The sequence below is a fragment of the Ambystoma mexicanum genome, chromosome 13 (assembly GCF_040938575.1).
Source record: "Ambystoma mexicanum isolate Mex_15411 chromosome 13, UKY_AmexF1_1, whole genome shotgun sequence".
NCBI lineage: Eukaryota > Metazoa > Chordata > Amphibia > Caudata > Ambystomatidae > Ambystoma > Ambystoma mexicanum.
The window spans coordinates 803,549,747-803,562,305 of record NC_090938.1 but is presented as its reverse complement, the minus strand read 5'-3'; positions in this window follow the sequence as shown (position 1 = coordinate 803,562,305).

Here is a 12,559-nt window from a genome sequence, read left to right as displayed (position 1 = left end):
TTACAGACACCCAGGGATATGGTGCCATGCCCACCCTCTACTAGCCACTATTCAACCCTCAGGGACTTACAGGGATATGGTGCCCTGCTCACCACTCTCACTGTTACAGACAGCCAAGGAGATGGTGCCTTGCCCACCCTCTACTAGCGCCTATTCAACCCTCAGGGACTTCCAGGGTATGGTGCCCTGCTCACCACTCTCGCTGTTACAGACACCCAGAGATATGGTGCCTTGGCCACCCTCTACCAGCCCCTATTCAACCCTCCGGGACTTCCAGGGATACAGTGCCCTGCTCACCACTCTCACTGTTACAGACACCCAGGGATATGGTGCCTTGCCCACCCTCTACTAGCCGCTATTCAACCCTCAGGGACTTCCAGGGATACGGTGCCCTGCTCACCACTCTCACTGTTACAGACACCCAGGGATATGGTGCCTTGCCCACCCTCTACTAGCCGCTATTCAACCCTCAGGGACTTCCAGGGATACGGTGCCCTGCTCACCACTCTCACTGTTACAGACACCCAGGGATATGGTGCCTTGCCCACCCTCTACTAGCCCCTATTCAACCCTCAGGGACTTCCAGGGATACGGTGCCCTGCTCACCACTCTCACTGTTACAGACACCCAGGGATATGGTGTCTTGCCCACCCTCTACTAGCCGCTATTCAACCATCAGGGACTTCCAGGGATAAGGTGCCCTGCTCACCACTCTCACTGTTACAGACACCCAGGGATATTGTGCCTTGCCCACCCTCTACTAGCCGCTATTCAACCATCAGGGACTTCCAGGGATATGGTGCCCTGCTCACCACTCTCACTGTTACAGACACCGGGGGATATGGTGCCTTGCCCACCCGCTACTAGCCACTATTCAACCATCAGGGACTTCCAGGGATATTGTACCCTGCTCACCACTCTCACTGTTACAGACACCCAGGGATATGGTGGCTTGCCCACCCTCTACTAGCCGCTATTCAACCATCAGGGACTTCCAGGGATATGGTGCCCTGCTCACCACTCTCACTGTTACAGACACCCAGGGATATGGTGCCTACCCACCCTCTACTACGCGCTATACAACCATCAGGGATGTCCAGGGATATGGTGCCCTGCTCACTACTCTCACTGTTACAGACACCCAGGGATATGGTGCCTTGCTACCCTCTACTAGCCGCTATTCAACCATCAGGGACTTCCAGGGATATTGTGCCCTGCTCACCACTCTCACTGTTACAGACACCCAGGGATATGGTGCCTTGCCCACCCTCTGCTAGCACCTATTCAACCCTCAGGGACTTCCAGGGATATGGTGCCCTGCTCATCCTTATACTACTAATGTGCTTCGCTCGCTACTCCCACCACCGACTACCTTTATTCCCAAAAACGACTACTGCTACCTCTTCTCCTATTCTACTTCTACTACCAGATGAGCGGTGGGCCAACAGTGGAGCTACCTGCCCCCGTTACGTTTGGAAGCTCCTGTTGCGCTTCTTCAGAAGATGGTGTGTGGGCTTCCCAGGCTGAGCATCTGGAACATGTTCCTTTGAAAACCGCATGGTCTTGGCTGACTCCCAAGTGGGGAAGTTAGATGGGACACTTGGCTGTCTCACTGCACGGGTGGGTGGGACAGGCAGTGCTGTCTCCCCACAGCCCTCTTGCACTTGCAGGTTTGGGTCGATGTCTGGATAAAACAGTTGCTGGTGAGAAGATGACGTGGAGGAAGAACAAGAATATATATGGGCGTACTGAGAAAGGATAATCCTGAGGGATACCAGAGAAAACTAGAGGCCGAATACCAAGAATGAGACGCCAGAGAGATACCAGAGAAAGCTAGAGGCTGAATACCAGGACGGAGAATCCAGAGAGTTATCATTGAAAGCTAGAGGCTGAATGCCAGGAAGGAGACGCCACAGAGATAACAGAGAAAGCTAGAGGCTGAATACCAGGACGGAGAATCCAGAGAGTTACCAGAGAGATCTAGAGGCTGAATACCAGGAAGGAGAATCCAGAGAGTTAAAATAGAAAGCTAGAGGCTGAATACCAGGAAGGAGAAGCCAGAGCGATACCAGAGAAAGCTGAAGGCTGAATACTAGGAGGGAGAAGCCAGAGAGATACCAGAGAAAGCTAGAGGCTGAATACCAGGAAGGAGAAGCCAGAGAGATACCAGAGAAAGCTAGAGGCTGAATACCAGGAAGGAGAAGCCAGAGAGTTACCAGAGAGAACTAGAAACTGGATACCAGGAGGGAGAAGTCAGAGAGATACCAGAGAAAGCCAGAGACTGGATACCAGAAAGGAGAAGCCAGGAAGATACCAGAGAAAACTAGAGGCTAAATTCCAGGAAGGAGAAGCCACAGATATACCAGAGAAAGCTAGAGGCTGAATACCAGGAAGGAGAATCCAGAGAGAACCAGAGAAAGCTAGAGGCTGAATACCAGGAAGGAGAATCCAGAGAGTTACCATAGAAAGCTAGAGGCTGAATACCAGGAAGGAGAAGCCAGAGAGATACCAGAGCAAGCTAGAGGCTGAATACCAGGAAGGAGAGGCTAGAGAGATACCAGAGAAATCTAGAGGCTGAATACCAGGAAGATGAAGCCAGAGAAATAATAAAGAATGCTAGAGGCTGGATACCAAGAATGAGAAGCCAGAGAGATACCAGAGAAAGCCAGAAACTGGATACCAGGAAGGAGAAGCCAGAGAGATACCATAGAAAGCTAGAGGCTGAATACTAGGAAAGAGAAGCCAGAGAGATACCAGAAAAAGCTTGAGGTTGAATACCAGGAAGGAGAGGCCAGAAAGATACCAGAGAAAGCTAGAGGCTGAATACCAGGAAGGTGAAGCCAGAGAGATAATAAAGAATGCTAGAGGCTGGATACCAAGAATGAGAAGCCAGATAGATACCAGAGAAAATCAGAAACTGGATACCAGGAAGGAGAAGCCAGAGAGATACCATAGAAAGCCATAGACTGGATACCAGAGAGGAGATACCGGACAGATACCAGAGAAAACAAGAGGCTGAATACCAGGAAGGAGAATCCAGAGAGTTACCAGAGAGAACTAGAGGCTGAATACCAGGAAGGAGAAGCCAGAGAGATACCAGAGAAAGCCACAGGCTGAATACCAGGAAGGAGAAGCCAGAGAGATACCAGAGAAAGCTAGAAGCTGAATACTAGGAAGGAGAAGCCACAGAGATACGAGAGAAAGCTAGAGGCTGAATACCAGGAAGGAGAATCCAGAGAGTTACCAGAGAGAACTAGAGTCTGAATACCAGGAAGGAGAGGCCGGAGAGATACGGCAGATTAAGCTAGAGGCTGAATACCAGGAAGGAGAAACCAGAGAGATACCAGAGAAAGCTATAGTCAGAATACCAGGAAAGAGAAGGCAGAGAGATACCAGAGAAAGCTAGAGGCTGAATACTAGGAAGGAGAAGCCACAGAGATACCAGAGAAAGCTAGAGGCTGAATACCAGGAAGGAGAAGCCAGAGAGATACAAGAGAAAGCTAGAGGCTGAATACCAGGAAGGAGAAGCCAGAGAGATACCAGAGAATGCTAGAGGCTGAATACCAGGAAGGAGAGGCCAGAGAGATATCAGAGCAAGCTAGAGGCTGTAAACCAGGATACCACAACGTTGTGAATTGTGGTCCGGAGTATTACATAAATAAAACTTGAGAAAGAAACCAGGTGTCCCTGGCCTCATTCTCTGTGAAGTCTCACACTTGCACATATAATTAAATGGGCTCTAACCCGCTCAAAACAAAAACGCCTGCTTTCACCCACAATGGGGGCTTAAAAGGTTGAGAGGAATGCAGTAACCCATAGAGGCATGAGGAGAGCTAAGGCAGATGTGCCCCTGCAGCAAATGTTTAAATACACCCATTGGCCCCCTACATCCTTTCCATCCCTCATTTCACCCTTCAATATACATGCCAACCCTACAAAAAAGGTAGCAGGCACCCCTCTCTAGAAAGAAAGCGGCATGATAACCTGTTCTGTGGTTTTTTTCCCACTTTGAGAGTCTGCAGCCATTGCTTTTTGCTCACTGTACTTTTCACAAAGAAAGAATATCTATTTGCATGTCAGTCTTTGTCCCGTCCACAAGGGCAGTCCAGCAGCGAAATGCCAGGCAAACCTCTTTTGAACAAGAGTGCCAACCCTACTGATTTAGGCGGGAGACTCACGAATTTGTTTGGCAAAAAATGTTGCTATTTTTTACTGCATCCCGCCTAAAATAATGCTAATCCCAATGTATTTGAATGGGGAAATTCAACTCTCCCGATTGCTCTGAGAGAATCTCCCTCCCAGCTGTGGCAAAATGTTGGCATGTATGCTTCAGTGATCCTGTCTCAGAGTCCATTGGCACCTCCAGTAGGGCATCTAACTGGCCCAGCAGTCACTTTTAGTACATCTACTTCATTAGAGCAGTGCACTGGTAATTTGCAGCAAGGGCTGTAATTTGAAGGTGGTGTGTGAAGTGTTCGTTTTCTTAAAAGGGCAACACGTCCCAGTTAAAAAGGCCACACACCACACTCCTCCTTTACCATAACCAAACCAAACAAGAACAGCAACAGTGGCCCTGTAAACAAGCCCTCCGCTTTGGTGCATTATAGTCCACACATTACTATTACATTGTACCTAACCATGGCAAACTTGACATTTTCATGAAACCCACCAACCCACTCGGACCACAGCAATCCTATATGCCTGGATCAAAGTGTTGGTCTCGGGAACCATACTCCGCTCTTCCTGCATGTGTTGGAGATGCCCCTGGTCACTTGTCTGGTTGCAGGACAGCAAGTCCTCGTCGTCATCAAACTCAGCATAGTCAAATTGCCTTCTCTTTTGCTCTGCCAGCTGAATCACAGCTGTGTTGGCCGGTTTCTTTCCCCTTGCTTGTCTCATATCTTCCTTTGAGGCACTCCCTGCTTCTGGCGCCACTGGGCTGGCTGGTGATGGGGCTGGGCAGACCCTTGTGAAATGGTTTTCTTTCCCGCACTTATGTCCTTTGGCTGGACATTCATGTGTGTGCATCAGGCCCCATCCACACTGCGGGCATAACGAGGCACCTGTCTCCTTTCGTGACCACTCCCCTTTTCTTGCTGGCTTACTTCCCTGCCATTTGCTCATGACACACACACACCTCCTCCAGTTTCACCTGCCTGCATGGGGGCTATCAGCTTGCACTGCTGCCTGGAGATGTCCATGGCAGAAGAGCGCACCTCCGCCAGCTCCTGGGCTCGTCTCAATTCCAGGATTCTTTCGAAGGTTAGCCCTGGCTCCCTGAGGACCTGCTGCCGCAGCTTGACAGAGCTACAGACATACATTATCTGCGCCCTGATCTCATCATCCTCAAAGTTGCCCAAAGCGCAGGAAAACGCGATGTTCCGAAGCTTGCCATGAAATGCATCTAAGCCCTCCCCTTCCTCTTGTCTCGCACATCTCATCCTGAACCGTTGATAGTCACGGTTGATCGTGGACATGAAGTATTCATTCAGTGTGGCAATGGCTGCGGCATATGTTTGGTCCCTGGGCCGCAAAGTCCTGAACAACTTTTGAACTGCGGGGCCTGCTGAGTATAGCAAAGTTGTCCGTTTCACCCTTTCCTTGATATACACCACCTCAAAATACAGTTCAAGGTTCTCCACCCACGCCGTCCAATGGGGTCCTAAACTGGCAGGTGCTCCTACCCCATCAATTGCGCACAGTGGCGCAAGCTGTCCACGTTGCCGATACGCCCCTTAGGCGCCATCCTCCGCATCCCCCATGACGGGTACCTGAGGTAAATTGACCTGCGTACGTGCTGGCAGATGTATTGAATGGTATTGTATTTATTAGGCTTAAATAGCGCTTTACACCAAAGCGATGCACATATAACAACAACAGGATACAATTAACATAATAATAACAGTAACAATAGAAGCACTACAAACTTGAATCAGTCAACAAACCAGTATGTAGAGCAATTAGATAGAGGGAAGGGGAGAGAAGTGGGCTAGATCTAGGTGGAAGAGGGAGGTAGGGAGGTGGGAGGAGGAGGGAAAGGAAAGGGTGGGGATGGGATGGGAAATGGAGGGAGAGGCTTAAGGAGGGAAGAGGGAAAGGGTGGGAGGAGGGGAGCAAGAAAAAAGGGGAGGGGTATCATGGAGGGAATGGAGAAGGAGAGACTTAAGAGACGTGCGGAAAGATGAAAAGGTAGGAATAGAGCGGATAGAGTGAGGTAAGGAGTTCCAGTGGAGGGGGGCCAGGAGTTGGAAGGAGCAGAAACGGGAGGAGGCACAAGGGGAGGGAGGAACAGTTAGGAGGAAGTGGTCAGCGGAACAAAGGGAATGAGAGGGAGCGTAGAAAGAGAGAAGGGAAGAGAGATAAGGGGGAGCAAGAGTGTGGAGAGATTTAAAGACTAGGCAGAGAAAATGAAATTTAAGTTGAGAGTGAAATAGGAGCCAGCCAAAGGAGGATAGGGAAGCAGAGATGGAGTCTTTTGGGGAGAGGAGACAGAGGGTACGGATGGCAGAGTGATAGATAGATTTGAGGGGGGAAAGACGTGAAGCAGGTAGACCAAAAAGTAAGGAGGAGCAGTAGAAGAGGCGATTTGCCACTGTAAATCACAGTGTGTGTTTTCATGAGGGCGCACACGCCCTCACTGAGAGCCGCTACCCTATGGTGTCCACCTACCCAAGATGAAAGTGTGGTCTCTCTCCCCGCAGCCTTCTGGACTCCCAGGCTCCTCACGTGTTGCTACTCACTTGTATGTCCCTGAGGTCCTGCGCAGATGCAAAACTTGCATGCTGCTGTGCTCACTGTGCCAAACGAAAACCACACCACATTACCATGCACAGCATATTTCATGTGTTCCCTAAACTGCACATTGTCACCAGGGTGGCTCTGGTGCAGTGAGTTGGCCTGTTGCAGGCCCTCACTTGAAAGGGAATACGCGCGTGCAGCTGCATACATACCAACATTACCACGCACCTGGGAGAGAGATTTCCCCAGGGAAATCGGGAGACATTTTTTTTCCCATAGTAATGCATTTTGGCTATGATTATTTTAGACGGGAGACAGTGAAAAAGAGCAATATTTTTCACTGAAAAATCCTGAGTCTCCCGCCTAAATCGGGAGGGTTGGCATGTATGCAGCTATGCTACTTTCCCATTACAATTTGTTGTTTTTTTCACCACTGATGGGCCTGGGGTTTGCATGGGGCCATTACCTCCTTCTTGTGGACTCCGGCACTCAGTTCACTAGAAAGCACACCGCCGCCAGGGGCCAGGCTTGCCAGAGGGCTCAGTGCTTCGCTTTTTTTTTAAGCTCTGAACCTGAGAGCAGGAAATCCTCCTCGCCGGCTTGCACGGCCGAGCACAGGTAGACACGCTTGTCCCTTTTCCAGGCACATCCACAGAGGGTCGCGCACCTCCTCACCTCCACTTCTTTGAAGCTCTGATTCCGGAGCATATTGAACGTTCACTGCCTGTTGCCCAGTGTAATGGTCGGCCGCGGCGGAGCCAGGCCACTGAGCAGGCTGCCGGCGTAGGCCGTGGGCGCAGCGCATGGTGGAATAAGGCACAGAGACAGTGCAGTAGTTGCCTGGAGTGGGAACTACCTTTTTGGCGGGCTCCTCCTCCTTTTATTCACTCGTCCACGTAGACGAGGGTCACGTGGATATCCCATCCCTCTTCAACTTTAGATAAACAAACAAACACATTAAGCATCAGAGAACTAACACATGTTCATGGTCGGAGCAGTGGAGCCAAGGTTGTCTTAGACTGTGTGGTGGAGCTTGTCTTGTTTTTCAGCCTCCCTTGCGCACGTAGATGCCGTTCAGTATGTAGCCTTGCAGTCTAGTTGTTGGCACTAGTCGTTTCCGGAGTGAGTAATGTTCCCCTCGCTCTTGGTGTGGTGTTAGGGGTATGGCCGTGCTCCTCTCTTCTTCTTGTTGATCTGGGACTTTCCGCGTTGTGTCCTCGCCTGGCCTCTCGCTCACCATGGGGCTGCCTTCCTGTGAAAGACATGCTCCAGTGTGGCTGGGGTTCGCGTTCACTTCTTCCCATAGAGTTGGTGGGATCTTTTGGAAATGTGAGACATTTCTGGTCACTGTTTTGCCCTTCGGGTGGCCGAGGCAAGGCCATGTTCTCGGCGAGATATCGTCCATGATGCAGATTCATAGGGGAGGGACATCTTCCCCTTTTGAATCCTGTTCTTCATGAGTACCGTGTCTCCTACTTGGAGCTCGCTGGGGATGGCTCTTCTGACTTTGTTTTCCTTGGCGTTTTGTCTGCGTCTTCTGGTTTCTACCTCTTCTAGGTCCACCTGTGGAGGCGTGCAGGAGTGGTGTAGGGGTAGGCTTCCCTGGATAGGGACACCAAACATCATGGCTGCTGGACTGGCACGTGTTGCTGAGTGGGGGGTCAGCCGATAGGCTCGGAGGAACCTGTAAAGCTCTGGGAGCCATGGCTGTCCTTTGTCCTTGGCAATGCTTACTGTCTTGTTAATTGATGCCATGAATCTCTTGGCGTCCCCGTTGGCCGGCTGCCAGTACGGGGTGATGTGGTGATGGTGTATTCCTAGACTGTCTATGAAAGTTCTGAATCCTTTACTCATGAAGGGGGGTCCGTTGTCGCTCCAGATCGAGGATGGGATGCCGTGTCTCGCAAACATCTTTTCAAGTGCAGTGGTGACTGATGTGGCGTCTATTGAGGAGACAAGTTCAATTTCTGGTTATCTGGTGTGTTCATCGATCGCTGCGAGTAGGTACATCTCGTTCGTAATCGTGCAGAAAACGATACTTATGGCTTCCCACCTGCAGTCACTCTGGGTGGGGGGGCACTCCATGGGTTCCGGTGGCCCTGGTCGGCGTGTGGACAAACATGCAGTGCAGGCTTCTACGAGTGCTATGACTTTGCGCTGCATGTGAGGTAGCCATATGCGGACTTGAGGAATGCTTGCGTTTTCACTATACCCTGGTGTCCCTCATGTGCCAGCCTGAGGGCTCTCTCATGGAGGGAGGCGGGCAGCACGATCCGGTGTCCTTTCAGGATTAAGCCGCTTAGAGAGATGGATAGTTCATGGCGTATACCAAAAAGTGCCTGTATCAGCTCTTGAGCTGGGGCTGTTTTCCGTGCGACTGCTGTCAGAAACGTTCTCCATTCACCAGACAGGATTGCTGTCTTCGCAAGTTGCAGACACGGATCCTTGTCCGTTTTGACCTGAATTTCTTTGATTTTCATGGTTCTGGGCCTGGCGCATGCAATAATCCGGCATTCATGTTCTTCCGTCACTTTCGTGGCTTCATGTTCGGTGGTGGTGGCTGGGCGAGGGTGACATGACAGGAAGTCTGCCGGATTGTCAGCACCTGCTCGGTACTGGACGTCCAGGTCAAATTGTTGTAGTTGCAGTAGCCGGTGCTCGATCCTGGCTGGGGGGTGTGCTGCTGAACCTCCGAAGATAGGGATGAGCGGCTTGTAGTCTGTCATCACCTTTGTTGGGTGCCACAGGATGCACATGTGGAAGTGTTTGCTCCCCCAGATGATTGCTAGCGCCTCTTTTTCAATGTGGGTGTAGTTTATTTCTGTTGGTGTGAGCACCCTGCTTGCAAATGCGATGGTGAAGACTGTTCCTTCTTTGTCCTTCTGTGTTAACACCGCTTCTAACCCCACGGGCTTGTGTCGATGAGCAGTTCCGTCGTGCAGGATACGTCAAAGAATGCCATGGTGGCGTATCTAGAGAGGGAGTCCTTGATCCTCTTGAATGCTTATTCTTGTTCTATGCTCCATTTCCAGGGGGCTTTGGCTTTCATGAGTTTGCGCAGGGGGGCGGCGGTGGTGGCCAGGTCAGAAATGAAGGGGCCATAGTAGTGTCCATACCTAGAAAACTATGGATCTCCATCGCTTTGGTTGGGGCCTGCGCGTTCTTAATTTCGTTGACCTTGCCAGGGTCGGGTGATACACCATGCTTGTAAAAAACGTAGCCAAAGTAACTCAGCAATCGTTTCCCAAATTCGCACTTCTCTTCATGGAGCGTGAGCCCTGAGTCTTCTAGTGTTGCAGGGTGGCTGCTAGTCGTTTGGTGTGTTCGGCTTCTGTTTTGCCATAGACTAGGATATCGTCACTGAGGCTTGTCACTCCTCATAGGTCTTGTAGGACTTTCCGTATCTCGTGTTGAAAAACCTCTGGCGCAGAGGAGATGCCGAAGTTGAGGCGGCAGTAGCGTCGGAGACCCAGGTGTGAGGAAAACATGGTGATATAGCGCAAATCTCTTGCAAGGCGGATCTGGTGGTAGCCCGATCGGAGGTCAAGCTTGCTGAAAATGGTCATGCCCGTCAGATCAACGATTAGTTCATCTATTGTTGGCGTGATGTGTCTTTCACGCCCTATTGTAGTGTTGCGGTGCTGCATATCAATGCATATGTGGACTGCATTGGGCTGCTTTGGTTTGGCTGTGACAACCATTGGCGAGACCCACGGGGTGGGCCCTGTGGGCTTCGCAATGATCCTTAGGTCCTCAAGTTTCTTGAGCTCTGCCTCCACTGCAGCTCTCATGTGGAACGGTACTCTTCTATGACGTACAGCCCGTGGCTTGATGGTGGGATCGATGTGAAGATTCACGGACCTGCCTTTGAGACAGCCAATTCCTGTGAAGAGGTTCTTGTGCTTCGCCAGCAGGTGTTCTATGTCCTCTGATTGGACTGCGAGGTGGTTGAACTGGATGACCTCCAGGCATTCTGCTGTTGCGCAGCTGAGTAGGGTCTCTTTTAGGGCATCTACAATGTGGATGTGGGTTCTGCAGCTGATTCCCCGGTGGGAGAGTGTTGTCTTGAAGTAACCAGCCACAGGGAGGGGCTTTTTGCAGCCATAGGCGTAGAGCAGGACTGAACGCCGCCGAAGCATGGGTTTCAGGTCGAGTTTGCTGAATTTGGAGGATGGCATGACATTTACGGTGGCCCCTGTGTCAATCATCATGGTTACTGGGTCCTCTCCTACTAATGTGATGAGCCGCCGTGAAAGGGTCCCCTAGGCTGATTCCTGTGCCCGGGTTATACTGCGGAGATCACATGTACCTTCTCCCTCCTGTGGTTGCGGGCCTGTCAGCGTGGTTTGGGGATTGTTCCATGCTTGATCGCTCTTCATCGCTGCTGATGCTGTCAGTGTTTTCGCCGTCAATGGCTCGGGCGCGCCCACTTCTGCTGTTGTGCGATCTGCCTGGCTGTCCTTTTTGTTGAGGATCAGGTCACTCTGGATGGCTTGACGGTCTGCAGGATCCCGCGTCGTTCTTGTGAAGCGGGGCAAACTCCAAAGGTGAATAGTCTTTGGGTTGTCTGGAGCTCAGGCACACTGATGCGTAGTGGTTGAGCTTTCCACATTTGTGGCATGTGGTGCCATATGCTGGGCATGGGTCACTCCTGCCATGCTGTCCTCCACACCATATGCAGTCCGTCGGCCGGGTGGCGTGCTGGCTTTGTCAGGGTTTCAGTTGTTTTAGGGCGTTGATTGTCGCAGCGTTGTTCTTCGTTAGCTCAGTGTCCATTGGCAGGCGGCTTATGATTTGCTCCATCTCGGTTGCATGTTCATCCGTCTACTCATGTAGTCGCCCCATGGACAGGATGGTGTCCAGTGGAAGGTCTGTTTCTGAGAGAATGGCACGTCTGAGTTTTTCTGAGGATAGGCCATGTATGACTTGTTGTTTTTACTGAAAATTCTTCGTTTGGGAAGTTGCAGGCTAGTGTCATCTCTCTCAGACGGCTGTGGAAGTCATCAATGCTCTCCTGCGGGCCTTGTCTGGCCTGGCTCATTTGAAACCTCCCGAAGTCGGAGCTGACCTTCGGCTTGAATTTTCTCGTGAATACATCTTTCGCTGTCTCATAATCATCAGACGTGCCTCGGTTTGGTGGGGTGTTGAATATGCGGAGTACCTTCGTGCCTAGATTGAGCATGAGGAATGCTCTCTTGTTTTCTTCACTGTTGATTTCATGTGTGAGGAGGCATAACTCTATTTGTTGCATCCACAGTTCCCATCGAAGGCCAGTGCATGGTCCAAAGGGTTGGAAGGGCTGCATAACGTCCCTTGTTTGGTATCTATTCACGTGCTAGTGTCTGGGTTATGGCTCTCTAGCCTTTGTGGTGTTGTGACGTCGTCTGTCATGTTGTGGTGGGCATAGGTTTGTGGTCGCTGTGCTCAGCGCGTGTGTGCCAGCGCATAGTTGCCGCCCTTGTTGATGTGTGTGCGCAGTGGCGCCCCCAGACATTTTTCATAGGGGTGGCCACACTTGAAGTCTTGGGGTGACACACCAAAACAAACATATATAAATGAATGGGCCGGTGGGGGGGGCGTGCTTTTATAAGGATGGCCGTGGCCCCCCTTGGCCACCCTTTGGAGGTGCCCCTGTGTGTGCGCAGATGCTCTCGCTTGTTGGATGTGGATCTTCCCTGGGCCGTGGGTCTTTTTGCTCCTGAGGCTGCGGCTGGTGTGTGGTGTTCTTGCCGTGTTGGACGTATGGATGTTGACTTTGGTGGTGCCAGGGGGTTTGTGGCGGTCTGCCTTTCTCTGGGGTTGTCTTAGTGTGATCTGCCGG